This window comes from Phyllostomus hastatus, unplaced genomic scaffold (assembly GCF_019186645.2).
Source record: "Phyllostomus hastatus isolate PE091 unplaced genomic scaffold, TTU_PhHast_1.1 phas_contig_29, whole genome shotgun sequence".
Taxonomy (NCBI): Eukaryota; Metazoa; Chordata; class Mammalia; order Chiroptera; family Phyllostomidae; genus Phyllostomus; species Phyllostomus hastatus.
Window position 1 is genome coordinate 252528 of NW_025333835.1, and position 13511 is coordinate 266038.

The window sequence follows — 13511 nt, forward strand, 5'->3', positions numbered from 1 at the left end:
CATGCTGCTTGCCATGTGTTTGCAGTCTAAGTCTCTCAGACTTTGTACATCCTTCCAAGGGTTGGGGGTTCTCTGTGTGGTACCAGGGTCCTACTCTGGGACGGAAGGGAGCCACTAGGCTGTGTTTTCTATCTGATTTCTCTTCTGCTGCAGGCATCTTGTACAGGGCATTTCTCCCTCAAATTAATAAAATCTCTTACCAGATGGTGCAAAGCCTCTTGGATTCAAAAATTTATATCAACTGAGAATCTGCTGATTATTCACTTCACTTGTTCAAAGATCAGCTGAAAATCCATGCTGGGGGGACGAGCAAGTGGGCTCAACTTCCAGCTACTCAGTTGTCATCTTCTGCCCCCACCCCACCCCCAGGTTCCCTTTTCTTTACATCCTCTCTAACACTTGTTGATTTATCGATGATAGCCACTCTGACAGGAGTGAGATGATATCTTGATGTGTTTTTAATTTCCATTTCTGTGATGATTAGTGATGTTGAACATTTTTTCATATGTCTGTAGGTCATCTGTATGTCCTCATTTGACAAGTGTCTATTCAGGTCCTTTGCCCATTTTTTAATTGGACTTTATTTTTGGTGTTGAGTTGTCTGAGTTCTTTATAAATTTTGGATATTAACCCTAATTAGATATATCATTGGCAAATATATTTTCCCATTCAGTGGATTATCTTTTCATTTTGTTTATGGTTTTCTTTGCTGTGCACAAACTATTTAGTTTGATGTAGTCCCATTTGATTATTTCTTCTTAAATTTTAAATGACAGCCATGCTGGGTAGAGTAGTCTTGATTGTAGATCCTTGTTTTTCATCACAGTAAGTATTTTATGCCAATCCCTTCTAGCCTGAAATGATTCTGTTGAGAAATTAGCTGACAGTCTTCTGAGAGCTCCCTTGTAGGTAATTGTCTTTCTCTTGCTGCTTTTAAGATTCTCTCTCTTGATTTCTATCCATGATGGAGATGTAGGTAGATATACCACCTCCTCACACAACCAAAAGAAGGACAACAACAAATTTAAAAACAAAAAACAACTAGAACTGACAGAAAATCAAACTGCATGGAAGTCTGACAGTCAAGGAGTTAAAGAAGAAATATTCATCCAGACTGATAGGAGGGGTGGAGATGGGCAGTGGAGGTAGAGAGGTCTTGTGGTAAGGTGGCAGCTAGTGGACCAAGAGAGGCACCTGCTGGCAGAGTGGGCCATCCCACATTTGCATGTGGATAAACCAGGAAGAACAACTGGGGAGCAAGACAGACAGTGCAACTCAGGGTTCCAGTGCAGTGACATAAAGCCTCAAAACCTATGACTAAAAAAATCAGTGGGAGTTGAGGTGGTGACAGGGGAAACTCCCAGCTTCACAGGAGATTTAGTTGGAGACCCACAGGGTCCTATAATGTGCACAAACCCACCCACCTGGGAATCAGCACCAGAAGGGCCCAATTTGCTTGTGGGTAGCAGAGGAAGTGATTGAAAGCTTCCAGAGAGCTGAGCAAGTGGCATTTTTCCTTCTCAGACCCCTCCCTCACATACATGTCCACAATGCAGGGACTCAGTTTTCTTTGCCCTGGCAAATACCTAAGGCTCTGACTCTTACTATGTAACAGGAGTGCTGAGACAAAAAAATATGGCCCAAATGAAAGAACAGATCAAAGCTCCAGAAAAAAAATAGATCTAAGCAATGAAGATATAACCAACCTATCAGACACACAGTTCAAAACACTGGTAATCAGGATCCTCACAGAATTGGTTGAGTATGGTCACAAAATAGAGGAAAAAGTAAAGGTTATGAAAATTAAAATAAAGGAAAATATACAGGGAACCAACAGTAAAGAGAAGGAAACTGGAACACAAATCAATGGTTTGGAGCAGAGGGAATAAATAAACATTCAACCAGAACAGTTTGAAGAAACAAAAATTCAAAAAAATTAGGAGAGGCTTAGGAATCTCTGGGACAATTTAAATGTTCCAACATCCAAATTGTAGGTGTTCCAGAAAGAGAAGAGAAAGAGCAAGAAATTGAAAACTTATTTTAAAACATAATGAAGGAGAACTTCCCCAGTCTGACAAAGGAAATATGTAGGAGACCATTCTGCATGGCTTGGGCCCAACTCCCACTTGGAGATGCACAAGACCCATACCCACAGATAGGTTCTCCCATGGGGAATCAGGCCTGCAATGTACCTAAGCCACATTGAGACTTGCTTTTGCTAAAACTCCCTCACCCTGAATTAAGACAGCAAGTGCTTACTGTAACTTCCTAAAATCCATGCTAAAACTCCCCAGTATGGAGTGTAACCAGTTCGACTACTTTTCCCATTTCATTTGCAAATATCCTTCTTCTGTGATGTGATTAGCGGCATTGGCTCCTTTGCTTTTTATAAAAGGTAACCATCTAAAGCAAACCTGGGCATGGTAAATGAGGGCCATCGTGTAATGTGACCAGAATAAAGAAATAAAGGCCTGTCATGGCAGAGGCCATGGCTTTTGGCTCCTCTTGAGAGCAAAGCTGCCTGCCCTTTTCCTCCACCGGACTCAATAGTCCATGTGAATGTCTCTCCCCCATCCACAATGTTGCAGACCCCACAAAGCCGGGGTCCGCATCAAAATAGACTTTCAGGAAGTCTAAGAAGAACAGAGAGTCCCAAAGAAGTTGGACCCAAGGAAGCACATACAAAGGCACATTATAATTACATTACCTAAGATTAAAGAGAAGGAGAGAATCTTAAAAGCAGCAAGAGAAAAGGAGACAGTTACCTACAAAGGAGTTACCTACCCATAAGACTGTCAGTTGATTTCTCAAAAGACCTGTTGCAGGCTAGAAGAGACTGGCAAGAAGTATTCAAAGTTATTGTTACAGAACAACAAGGAGGGGAGCCTGGGACGATATACTATTACTGAAAGGAACCTCCCAGGTTTGTTATGTCCACTGCCAGAGGAAAGACATCTTTCAATGTCAGAGATTCATGAAAAGGAAACAAAATGTTTATTTAATGCTGTACAGACTTAAACTAGTGACCTCATGTCTTCACCAAAATCCCAAAGTCCCTTAAAACACCCACAAATACACACAGTTCTTCCTTCCCCCCTTTGCCCAGTCTGGGGTACCATATCTCAGGAAAAGAAATAAAAGTCCATGTCTCAGGCAGCCCCCAAGTTCTTCTCAGTAATCCGTCTCGGCTGGTAGGCCTCCCTTGGTTCCCGGCACCATCAGCTATGTCGCTGGGATCTCTGCTAAAGCCGGGTGGTAGTTCCCCCTTTTAAAGCTGCCGGGGTCCCCACTCTGGCAAAGCTGCATGATTCTCTCTCCACTGGCTATGGACCTCTCTGCACTGCCACAGCCGCGTGGTTCTTCCTGCACAATGGCTGTGAGGAGGGGGGTCACCACTCGGCTTTAGCCAAGTGGCGATTCCCTCCTAAAGCCACATGGTGATTCTCTCTCTCAGGGCTGCGGGAGTCCCCACTCTGCTAAAGACCGAGTGGTTCTCCCCTTGCGCAGTGGTTGTGGTCCTCTCCCTGCACTGCCACAGGCTCATGATCCTCCCTGCAATGGCTGCAGAGTCTGGGTTTAAATCCCCGCACCAATCTTCCTCTGCAGCCCCATTTCCGACTCCTCCCATACTCAGTTACACTTGCCATCAGTCTCACATCCTTCTAGCTTTACTGGGCTGCCATCATGAGTCTGGGCAAGTGTGGCCCCATGTCATGGAGCCAATCTTCCCCAAGCTCCCATGTGGGCACTGTAACTTGGGGGACCTGTCTCCCAGTTACATCTTGGGGGGGAAGTTACTTCCATTCCCCTGGCTCAGAGTATGGCCACAGCTATTTAACATATCTATGTAACCAGTTAAAGGTTACAGATATGTTAAATGACCATGCCAGAGGTTAGCTGCAAAGCTGTTGCTGTACAAAACAGCTCTCAATGGCCTTGCTCCATTTGTCCCTTCCCCCAACCCACACCAGGTGGTGGGGTGGGGGTGGGATGAGGACATCCTAATATTTCTTGAACACCTTGAATTCTGGACCCCATTTCAAATCCCTATTTGGGGTCCCCCCCTCTTGACTGCACCCTGTTACATTATGAACTGCAAGGACCTACATCCAAGATTGCTCAATCCAGAAAGCTATCATTTAGAATGGAAGGACAGATAAAGTGCTTCCCAAATAAGGTTAAGTTAAAGGAGTTCACCATCACCAAGTCCTTATTATATGAAATGTTAAAGGGACTTACCTAAGGAAAAGAAGATAAAAATATGAACAGTAAAATGACAACAAACTCACCTATCAACAAACAAACCTAAACAAACCTAAACCAAAAACAAAAACAAAAATGGACTAAACAAACAACTAGAACAAGAACAGAATACAGAAATGGAGATCACATGGAGGGATTTCAGTGGAGAAGGGAATGGGGGAAATGGGGGAAAAGGTACAGGGAGTAAGTAGCATAGATGGTAGGTAGAAAATAGACAGGGAGAGGTTAGGAATGGTATAGTAAATGTAGAAGCCAAAGAACTTATATGTACGACCCATGGACATGAAGTAAGGGAGGGAGAATGTAGGTGTGAGGGGGTGTGCACAGTAGAGGGGAATAAAGGGGGGAGAATGGAACAACTGTAATAGCATAATCAATAAAATATATATTTTTTAGAAAGCTTCTCTTTTTATTAACCTTTGCCATTTTTTGTTGTTTAGTTACAGTCATCCCCATTTTCCCCCTGTTGTTCTTTTCTTGCCAGGCCAACCCCTACTCCCAAAGACAATCCCCACCCCATTGTCTATGCCCATGGGTCTTTTGTCTATGTTCCTTGACTTGACCATTCCCATTCTTTCCCCCATTATCTCCCTTCTCCCATCTTCTGGTCACTGTCAATTTGTTCTTTACTTTCTGTCTCTAGTGCTTTTTGTTTTGCTCATTTGTTTGTTTTGTTGACTAGATTCTGCTTATAGGTGAGATTGTACAGTATTTGTCTTCTACCTTCTGGCTTATTTCACTTAGCATAATACTTTCCAGTTCTATCCATGCTGTCACAAAGGATAGGAATTCCTTCCTTTTTCTTTCTGCTGCATAGTATTCCATTATGTAAAATGTATGACAGCTTTTTGATCCACTCATTTACTGATAGGCACTTAGGTTGTTTCTAGCACTTGGTCATTGTAAATCATGCTGCTATAAAAATAGGGGTACATAAGTTCTTTTGAATTAATGTTTTGGGATTCTTAGGCTGTAATCCCAGCAGTGGAATCACTGGATCAAAAGGCAGTTCCACTTACAGTTTTCTGAGGAAATTCCATACTGTTTTTGACAGTGGCTGCACCAGTCTGCATTCCCACCAACAGTGCATAAGGATTCCTTTTCTCCATAACCTTGCCAGCACCTGATCTCTGCTGATTTGTTAATGATGGCCATTCTGATAAGTATGAGACCTTCATCTCATTGTGGTTAACCTTTGTCATTTTAACTATGATGTGTCCTAGTGTGGGTCTCTTTGTGTTCATCTTGTTTAGGACTCACTCTGCACTTCCAGGACTTGTGTGTCTTTTTCCTTCACCAGGTTAGGAAAGTTTTCCATTGTTATTTCTTCAAATAGGTTCTGAATCCATTGCTCTCTTCTCCTTTTAGTTCTCCTGTGACACAGATGATGGTATGCTTCATGTTGTCCTAAAGGTTTCTTAAATTATCTGCTTTTTTAGAATTTCTTTTTTGTTTTTGTTGCTCTGATTGGGTGTTTCTTGCTACGTTGTCACCCACATCACTGATTCAATCCTCTATTTAATCTACTGTACTACTTACTCCTTCTAGTACTCATTTCTGACTGGCCCTTTTTTATGGTTCCTATGTCCTTTTTTATGCTGTTGAAGTTCTTACTTAGTTCCTTTAGCATCATTATAACCATTGTTTTGCTGTAGATAGCTTGCTTCTATTTTAACTTAGTTCTTTTCCTGGAGCTTTCTCCTGTTCTTCCATTTGAGGTATGTTTCTTTGCCTCCTCATTTTGGTTATCACTCTGTGTTTGTTTCTGTGTAATTAGGTAGGTATGTTTTGTTTTCCAGTGCTGGTAGGGTGGCCTTATATAGTAGGTGTCCTTCTGGACCCAGTGGCACAATTTCCCTGATCACCTGTGCTGGGTGCTTCAGCAATGTCTATTGTGTGGCTTATGTGAGCCTTCCTGTTGTAGTTGAGTCTTGATTGCCATTGGCCTGTCTGTGCATGGGGTCAACCTGCATGCTGGCTACTGTGAGGATTAACTCCTACCATAGTTAATGATTTGTTGTGCAGTTGCTGACCACATGAAGCTGAATTCATTTCAGCAGGGTCTGGGGGCTCTTGAGGTCAACCTTTGAATTTTCCTCTTATGGAGCTAATTGGGTCCTGCTCTATGTGGTCTGAAGCCGGCCACTGGGTGTGCTGGTTCTGGGGCCTCTTGGGAGGGACTTCAGTGCAGATCAATGTCAGAGGCTGCCTGTGACTGACCCTGGGCAATCTGTTTGGTGCTGCAAAGCAATCCATTGTTTGTGGCTGCCTCTTCTGGATCTAGTGCATGGGAAGGACCAAGCTGCACACTAGGCTAGCTCCCACAAGCACCAAGCCAGGGAGGAAGGTCAGTAAAAGGCCCAAGTTATCTCAAGATCCATCTCTGCCTGCCTCTACATGCCATCTGCCTATTAGACTTACTCATTGAAAGAGCCTCTAGCACTATACAAGTTGCATGAGGAAACTTCTCAGTGAGTCACCAGGGTTGAGTGGTGTTCATCACATTGATAGATTCAAACTTGGTGCCAGTGCTGGTCTGAGGCCACTCAGCAAAAGTCCCAGGGTACACCAAGACCAGCTGCCACCCACCAGGTGAGCTTTGTGGTGGGGCAGGGTCCAGGAAATCATTAAGGTGAGGGCAGCAGAGTTTAATAGGGCCAAACAGATCAAGATATGGCTGTGTGAAGGTCGGACTCTGCACAGGAATGGTGGTCCTCTTCAGTATGGAAAGGGAACATGACCCCAGTGCCACACACCTCAGTCTGTCCTGTGTTCTGCCCAGACCTCTTCTAGAGCCAGAGCTTGGCAAGGCAGAATTGCTGGGAGTTGGGAGGGTGAAGCTAGTGGACCTCCCATGGGGAGATGACATAAGTCAGGTTTGTGCAAAAGTAGAGGTGAATGGCCCCCACACCAGAGCCACACAACTCAGTCTCTGCCATCACCCCAGTCTGCTCAGACCTCTAAATCTGGGCAGTTGACACCTCTGCAGGGTGTGAGCTCAGCAGGGTAGGGAGACAGGAAGTCAGAGAGGTGAGATTATTGCATTCCCCCAGGCTGATGCCATATGGAAGGGAGTGCTCTACCTAAGAAAGATGTCACCTGTGGGTTGTATGGTAGAGGGACTAAGCACAGGAAACTTGGTGGCTGTTCCTTTAGCTCCCTCCTTGGAGCCACACAATCCAGTCTCTCCTCCCATGACTTGTCCACTGTGAGCCGCCCTCCCTCTGCTGGATCCCAGGGTGAGTGGGTGAGAGCTAGATTTTGTGTGCTGGCCCATTAAGAGTATGCCTGGGTTTCTAGCAGACTCCCATCTCTGATGGACAGAATTCCTACTGAGTTTCATAGCCAGATGTTATGTGGGCTCCTCTTCCTGGCTCTGGTGCTCCAGGCTGGGGACCCCAGAATGGGGTTGAGACCCCCTCACTTCTAAGAGGAATCTTTGCAGCTGTGATATCCTTCTGGATTCTCAGTTGCCTCACATTGGGGTGTGACCAGCCCTTTTGGCATCTACACCCTTCCTACTAGTCTCTATGTGGCTTCATCTCTAAGTACTTGGTTGTAAGACTTCTGTTCAACTAGTCTTCAGTTGGTCACTCAGGCTGATTGTTCTATATTGTAGTTGTAATTCCAGTTTGCTCCTGGGAGGAGATGAGTGTACTGTAACTTGTTGACAACCCACTGTCATGTTGGATCTCCCTTGATTTCTTAATTTAGATAAAAATATAGAATGCCTAACAGTTTCTTTCCATATCCTAATTGCTCATGAGGTCAGATTTGTTACAGGAAGTTTCCCTTTTTATATTCTGGGACCATACCTGTTGAAACCTCTATAATCACACCTTAATATTGTTTCTCATTAATAATATGTGTCAGTCCTAGAAATCAGAGAAAGTCTACACTATAATATGTCATCATTTAGGAATAATCTCAGGACCTTTAAAAAAGTATCTATTTTAGTCCTGGCTTGGTAGCTCATTTGGTTAGAGCATCATCCCAATATGCCAAGGTGGTGTGTTCAATCCTTGGTCAGAGCACATATAAGAAGCAACCAATGGCTGCATAAATAATTGGAACAACAAATCTCTCTCTCTCAAAGTTAATAAAATTTTTAAAAAGTATCTGCTTTAATTTTAAAATAGCTAAATCTTTAAAAAGGAAATATACTTTTGTAAAGGAGTGTCATTACTGCAGGGAAAGAATTTTTATGTAGGTTTATTTGTTACATCCTGTATGAAAGTGGTTTTTCTGTAATTTTGCTCTCTAAATAATGACTCAAGCCCCTTAAAATGCCTTAAATACAAACTAGTCTGGATTAAGGGAAAAGGTGGTAAACATCATGAGTGTTTGAATTAGAAATAATTCTTGTTTAATGAATCAACTCTAAACTTGTTGAATTTTAACTTCTGAGGTAATGAGATTTTCTGAACAGAAAAAGTCAGTATATTTTTTAACACAGACTCAGTGTTACACAGCTTTGCTGTAAGGAAAGGAAGGAGAAAGCTGATCAAATCATAAGAAAAGGTGACCTCAAGCCTTTCTGGATTTGATATCTACCATTCTTAAGATGTCAGTTTATTCAGGCAGTCAGGTCCAGGATAACTGGCACAAGCCATCTAAAATGAGAGTAGACAGTGGACTCGTGTTTATATTGAGGTCTCTAAATAGCATGGATGCATATTTGAGGAAATAAAGGTATGTAATGAATGTAACTTGATTTCAAAAACATCTATGATGCATTTTGTGGTACAGAAATTAACAAGGCATGATCTATGCTCTCAAGAACTTCACAGTCTAGAGAGATATACACAACCCAAGTATAAGGAAGGTATGCTGAGTGATGATGCCCACTCACCTGAGACTGCTTTTCTTAGTTTGGCTATCCAGTCTTTTGGATAATTACTGTTGAAGGAAGGGCTAATTACCCTTTTGAAAATTAGAACTCCAAGCTCTCCTTTCAGTTATGGTTATGCCAGAGGTTACATTTAAAGGCCAAAAAGTAACTGATTGTTTCAAGGGAAAAGTTTGTCTTAGGCAATGCCATACACAGAAACTTCTTCCCTACTCATATTCTGTACAAACAATTGCATGTCTCCTTCTGGAGCTCAGTGGACTATGCTCTGATAATGGACACAAATTCCACCTATATCAGCTGCAATAAGGGCACCTAGACATTCTAGAATTTTTCTGATGAAATGTCATTTTCCAATGAAATGACAAAAGCCAAAGCAAGCAAAACACTGACATGGTCACTCTGGGTTTAAATGTCAGTTATTCTATTTGGCTGTGCTAGTTTTGGCAAATTATTTAAACGTTGAACCTGTGTCCTCTTTTAAAATCCATCGTACAAGCCATCAGCATCCTTGATAGGAACAGCTAATAATATTAGTTGTGGAACATTTAATCAAAATCCATCAGGTCAAGGTTAAGTGTAGTAATGTGGCAGAAATCACCGAACATTATAACGCTTTGGTGCAATTTACTAAATTCTACTAAAGCCAACAGAAGTGTAGTGTGATACAAGATATTACCACGAATTACTAAAGGGACAGTATGGTTCCAGAGTTTGATCCCAAAGTAACTCAGGTCACCTCCTCAGCACACATCATGTATTATTTCAGGCTTTGTATTAGAAGGGTACAAGACTTCAGTCCCACTTTAGTGAAGTGAAAGCAAGGGGGAAACTGTTGAAAATCGATTTGAGATCCCTAATGGGGTACCGACCACCTCTAGGAAAGCGGGGACAGAAGGATTGTAGAAAAGGTTGCACAGCATAATACATGCCTCACTCTCAAGAGTCAGGCATCCCCAAATTTCCAAGACTTTGGGGACCAGAGCCACGAAAAAGGTTGAGGGTGTCCCAAATGGAAATTTCCAATAAAAGGGCATATATGAGCCACCGAGGGAGGCGGTGTCCAGTCCTGTGGGTCCCTTTCACAGGAGGGGGTGGGTCGGCCAGGAATGGGTGGGGGCGGCAGTGGGCAGCCAGGCGGGAGAGGGGCAAGACGCCTTGCAGGCCCTTTCCTCCAGTGCGCTCCTCTCCTTTCCCCTCCCTGGTCAGCCAGGCACCGGAGAAGCCAGGGCACTGCAAGGGGAGGTGCCAAATTGTCGCAGCGGCCGCTGGTCCCAACTAGGCGGTAACAGCGACGCAGGAGGCGGAGCAATACGGCTTGGGCCTGTGCTGAGGTAGGGATTAGGGGACTGCACGGAAAGTTAGGAGGGGGCTCTGGGGTTGAACCCCGCTAATCTCAAATACCGCGGGGCAGGCCACCTTTCTGCACCCCTGCTGCCCGAACTGCCGGTGATGCAGCCGCTGAGAAGCAGCCCCTAGGTGCACAGCCTTGCCTGAACCGTGGGCCAAACCGCCTGTGTGCTACAGCAATTGCGCTAGCTGGGCCTAGGCGCCTGCCTGTGGGCTACACCACCACAGAGGCCTAGGGCGCAGTATCGCTGCGCGTGCGCAAACCCGGTAGCTGGGCTGGACACTAGACTCTGGGATTGTGCCCCACCCAGGTTTCGCGCTGAGGCGTGCGGCGCTGGGGCAAGGCTGCTGGCGGTATAGGCTCTGCTGGTTCGAGTTTTGTTTGGGTTGCCCCAGGACTATTACCTGCCAGGAGACTTCCCTCTTTGGGCCAACCTGGCTTCCGCGTCCTGAGCTTTGGGTGGGGTGTCTTCCTTGGAGTTTCTCTCGCCCTTCCGACGCGCAGACTACTGATCTTTTTGTATCCATTTCCTGGACCCTGGTCTCCGGTCCCATCAGTCTAATTACCTAGTCCCTGGCTCCAAACAGGCTAACTCTTCATGCTTTCCATGTTTGGTCCTGATTTCCACGGCTAGCGCAGGCAGTTTGACCAAGCTAAGGCGAGGCTGTTTTTAAACTGAAGTGGAAGGGATGAAGATAAATCATTATTTTAAACAGGAAGATTTGTTCTTTGGGAAATTACATAAAATGTTGGAACAGTTGTAGTCAAGGACTGTAACAGCATGGATGTCATAGAACTGCCTGGTACTGTGCTTGGCGACTTAATCTCTGTCCGAGCTGAATGAAAGCATGAAAACGGTAAAATTCACACAGTGTCATAGAAAGCTCTTTTCCCCAAAGTTCAGGAAGTGACAGTCACTAATGTTTATTGAGCTTCCTGGCCTTACACCCTACTGGTACTAACTTTCTGCGTGGTTTTATACCTTACTTGGGCGAAGGTGCTAAAGTTAGTTTCCTGACTCCTGGGGCTGCTTGGAACATTTTTCACGGTATCATTACTGTGGGCCCGGTAATCTTATAGGATGTGCTGATACAGACATTTGGGGGCTGGAATAGAAGAAACACTATCAAAGAATCTGAATACTCTAGGTTAAATATATTTCTATTGTATTTTACAAGGCATTCGATAGTCTCTAAATATTATCAGTTGGAATATGGTATTGCACACCCCACTCCCAGCACGGAGACCTGGTTGCCGTTATGGGCCTTCTCAAACCTTAGGGCCTAAGCATTTTCTATTTTGCCCATGTTCAAAGCTTACTTTCCCCCTCCACCCAAATTTGCATGACACACAACTTTATTAAAGTGTCAAAACAATTGCCATCATTTTAGGGAGGTGGTGACCTCTTATAAATTAGCCACTGTTTTTGCTCTCCTACCTCTTACTCTGCTCTACTTGGCACTTACTACTTTATTATATTTTTGTATGTATATGATCTGGCTCCTCCATAATCACGTCTCAGTGGATATTTGTTAATTGTATAAATGAAATTGAATCTGACTCCAGAAATATTTTGCGGTGAATCCTCAGCTTGGTTTCACTCATTCATTCATTTAACAAATGTTTATTGAGTGGCTGCTTTGTGTCAGATCCTGACTAGGTGTTCAGGATATATCAGTGAACAAAACAGACAAAAGATCTGTTTTTTTCTGGAGCTTAAATTCTAGCAAAGAATGATTAACAACAAATATTTTTAATGTCAAAAAAGTATAACTGCTATGAAACAGAACAAAGAAAGGGGACTGGTAGTGCACATGTTGGTTGCGATTTTAAACAGCATGGCTACTGTGGGTCTGAAGGATAAACTGAAGGTGATATTTACGATAGAGAATTTGTTTTTAGAATTAAATGTCTTTCTAGGAGAAAATGTTCCTTGCCATTTTCTACTATGTCTTTCAAGGGGGCCCATAGCATGACCATTGTGGCAAATGTCATCTTTTATAATCTATAGGTAAAAAAGTATTTTTCCAAATTGAATTCAGTTATTCAGGGTTTTACAGTTTAACTCCGCATATCAAACCAAGAGACAGGGCTCTTACATGGAAGAGACTAGCCAAAGGAATACTATAGATGTGTTGAGAAAAATTGTATATATATTTTTTATATTTTACTATGCTTTGCAATTTCTTTTTAATGAACTTCTGACTGTATATGGCTTGTGAAGTTGTTTTCAAAGAGTGGTTATTTCTTTTCTTTATTTGAAAATGTGTCGCAGATTCACCTGGTCTGATGTCATGCTTTAAGGTATTAAATTATTGATCTTAGAGACTTTTGAATGAACCCAACAAGACTAACTACATTTCTGTCCATCATTAAAGGATGCTTAGAGAAAGAGGCCGATGGAGAGAAATGAGTTTAGAAAGCAAAGTGTGTTTCCCTTCAGGTACTTTACTTACATAGATTATAAACACTATGTTTAAGTATCAAAGACTGTTGATCTAGAACTAGAAATGTAGGTAACCATGAGATTTGTTTATGCCTTTAAGAGACTGTCATATTTAATTTTGGTTTTATTACTTGGCAAAACTGAAATTAGAATGCCCCTAAGATATGACTACTGTTGAGGTTTCCTGGAGTTGAATATAAATCAAAATTGACTAGGCAAGAGAGATTTGAGACCAAGAATGCAATGACCATTGTTACAGAATGACACCTAGGACTGCTGTTCAAGGCTAAAACACAGGCATACATGAGGATATTTACTTCAAAGGAAGTATCTTACCTCTATGAGAAGGATATCCATAGTGTCCTTCAATGGAAGGCTGATGTGATCTCTTACTTTCATTATCCAGAGAAAAAACATGTGTCTAGTTCATGTGGTGATCCCATCTTAACAACATGAAAGTCTTCATGAAATCTAAGACATAATAGGTTTTCCCAGCATTAATTGGACATCAGAGTGTCAGATAATATGTCTTTTATATATTTTCAGTTTTGCTAATCTAACCTGAGCTCATACCAATTATGTATATATCCTGTGGAAGACAA

The 13511-nt window shown here is 42.9% G+C and overlaps 1 protein-coding gene across 4 annotated transcripts in view; it reads left to right on the forward strand.

Moving 5' to 3' along the window:
• Positions 1-10331: 10331 nt before the first annotated feature.
• The window catches only part of RCBTB2 (RCC1 and BTB domain containing protein 2), a 50512-nt gene continuing 47332 nt past the window's right edge, over positions 10332-13511 (forward strand). For 2 of the 4 annotated variants that reach the window (XM_045839263.1, XM_045839262.1), the window contains exon 1: positions 10417-10446. The gene's annotated coding sequence lies outside the window, so the exon portion shown is untranslated. Of the gene's footprint in view, positions 10447-13511 lie in introns of all 4 variants that reach the window. The other 2 variants (XM_045839259.1, XM_045839258.1) reach the window with 2 other exon arrangements.